Source organism: Trichechus manatus, unplaced genomic scaffold, assembly GCF_000243295.1.
Source record: "Trichechus manatus latirostris isolate Lorelei unplaced genomic scaffold, TriManLat1.0 scaffold00103, whole genome shotgun sequence".
NCBI lineage: Eukaryota > Metazoa > Chordata > Mammalia > Sirenia > Trichechidae > Trichechus > Trichechus manatus.
The window spans coordinates 5,860,110-5,863,137 of record NW_004444039.1 but is presented as its reverse complement, the minus strand read 5'-3'; positions in this window follow the sequence as shown (position 1 = coordinate 5,863,137).

Sequence of the window (3,028 nt, the reverse complement as noted above, 5' to 3'; positions counted from 1 at the left end):
CTCTGTGGCCTCAATCTACTCTGTGGCCTCACTCTACTCTGTGGCCTCACCCTACTCTGTGGCCTCCCCCTACTCTGTGGCCTCACTCTACTCTGTGGCCTCACCCTACTCTGTGGCCTCCCCCTACTCTGTGGCCTCACTTTACTCCGCGGCCTCACTCTACTCTATGGCCTCACTACGCTCTATGGCCTCACTAAGTATGGGCCTCGTGCCAGCAGTATCAGCGCCATCTGGGACCATGTTAGAATACAGATGCTCAGCCTTACCCCAGACCTGCCAAACCAGAATCTTCATTTTCACAAGCTCCCCAGGTCTCATGTCTCATCTTAAAGTTTGAGAAGTGCTGGTCATCTGGTCACTAGCACCCTGGATGGTGTTAGTAAGGGTTCCAGAAAAAAAAAAAAAGATTTCTAGTGCACACACACACACAGTTACATAATTGCCATTGGAAATCTCCCAAACTTTGTTTAGGCTAGTGTTTTCCAAACATATTTAGCACAGAACTCTTTTTTTTTTTTTTTTATTTTTTAAGAAAAACGAAAGATATATCAATATCTCATGGGACACTGTTATTGGTTCCTGATGGAGATCTCCTGTTACAGGTTGATAGGAGTGGAGATGGACAGTGAAGAATTTTATTGAGCCCAACTATAATGAATACAAACAGGGGAAGAGGTTTACTGAAGCTTATTGGTCACTCTCTGACACAGTATACTCCCTTTATCTGGCCCTGGTCTCTCAGGGGTTCCACCTCTCTGGCGGTGAGGATGGAGGTGTCCAGTGTGCATGGGCCACAGGACTTCCTAGGCATCATGGAACCCAAGAGAAGTGATGGTCACATTCAGCACATACTACTCTCCCTAGAAAAAGCAGCTGTACCCAGGAGAGGCCATGATGTCCAACAAATGCCACATGGTAACTATTTGGGAGCACATGTGCAAGACCCTTAGGGAAAGTCCTCTAAATAGTTTTGGGGGGAATGTTGCAGGGGCTTGGGTCCTACAGCAGCAGGTAGTAGTGACAGCCTGCAAAATACGGGCTATTACTGACTAATTGCCATTTTTAAACAAGGCTAGGTTACTCCGGGAAGCTTTGGGTGGTACAAACAGTTACCAAAAGGTTGGAGGATTGAGTTCACCCAGAGGTGCCCTGGAAGAAAGGCCTGGCAATGTATTTTTGAAAAAATCAGCCATCGAAAACCTACGGAACACAGTTCTACTCTGATACGCATGAGGTCACCACGAGTCGGAATTGACTCAACGGCAACTGGTATAGGTCACCCTTTGAAAACTGAAGGTAAGTCATCATGCTTCATAATAGCTAGACTAGCACTCATATACACAGGCATAATCAACACATTTCTTCTACGAGAGGTTGATTACAAACAAACTTAGAGGCTGTGAGTGCCAAACAAGATCTTATGGGTTGCTATGAGTTGGAATCAACTCAACAGCAGTGGGTTTGGGTTTTCTGTTTTGTTTTGTTTTATCTCATTGAGTCACCCTTCAGTGCGTTCAGTCAGCCTGTGTACCTGGGAGACCTTCTACATTTGTCTCCCTCCATTTTCTGTTTCTACCCCACTTCTCTCCTCCAAGTGTCCTGCCTCAAGAAAGCTGTGTTGACTTCATTCCTGTCTCCGTCTTGGGGATGACAATGGCTCCCCAGAGTCACATAAGGTGCTTTGTATGATTTAGGGTGTCTCATCTACAGCATAGGAATCACAGAGAGAGCTTATTAAAATATAGACTGATTCAGTTGTTCCGGGGTGGGGCCTAAGATTCTGCATTTCTAATAAGTGCCCAAGCCATGCCAGTGTTGCTGGGCTGTGGTCCATGCTTTGAGCAAAAACGATAAAAAAGACAAGGAAAGTTTTCCCTTGCTGATACTGATTGCCATTTATGATGGTTAATTTTACATGTCAATGTGGCTATGCTCTGGGGCCCAGTTGTTTGGTCAAACACTAGTCTAGTTACTGTTATGCAGTAATTACATGTGATTAAATCAGTTAGCCTTCAGTAAAGTAGATTAGCCTCCATAATGTGGGTGGGCCTCATACAATCAGTTGAAGGCCTTAAGAGCAAAAAGAGAGCTTTCCCTAGGGTATATTCTGTCTCCAGACCTTACATAGACATTTTGGCAGAACTCCTTCACTCTTCACTCTTCCCATCACCTGACCTACAGATTTGGGGACGCAAACCTGCAGGAGTCTCCAGTCTGTCATCTGGCCTATGGATTTTGGAATGATGGTCCCCTGCAATCACATGAGCCAAATCCTTAAAATAATTTCTTTCTCTCTATATATATATTTGTATATTAATCTATATATTTATATATTTTTTATGTATTTATGATTATATTTATTTATATATTTACATCTTACTGGTTCTGTTTCTCTACTGAACCCTGACTAACACACCATTCATAGCATAACCTCAGTTCTCCAGAGGATGGAAAGAAAGAAGACAAAGCTGCTGAGAACAGTATTCTGCCGTAGGCGTGGAGACACACGACCAACTTGAAATAATGTTCTGGTGCAAGTACTGTGTTGGTCTACTGTTAACAATGCATCTCCCTCCTCTGCCTGCCAGTAGGATAACGGTGAAACCCAGAACTAGGGGCAGTGGGTGAAAGCTCTCCTGGGTTTGGCCTGGGCTCTGTGCCTCTGCGGTCGCTCTAGAGTTAGTCCATCTGCTGACCTGCAGCTTGTCTCACAGTGGCTCCTATCAGCCTAATCTAGCTTGTGTTAGTCAGTATGCAAATGGAAAAGATTTCCCTCCATGTTTGCAGTGTTGAGATAGCAGTCTTTGCAATAAAGTCTTCATCAACTATCTTTCCATCTACGTATTATTTCTGGTAATGGTTGTTAACTGTATGATCTATGTCACTGCTAGAGGTACAGTTCTCCTTCAGTGCAAAAGCGCTTGCTAGAAAGGGAAAGAAAAAGGCTGATATAAAATGACTGCAGCAAAAGGCCCACCAATGGCCACGGAAGCCTCCCTCTTTTTATGTATTAGGATGGTATCTTAGT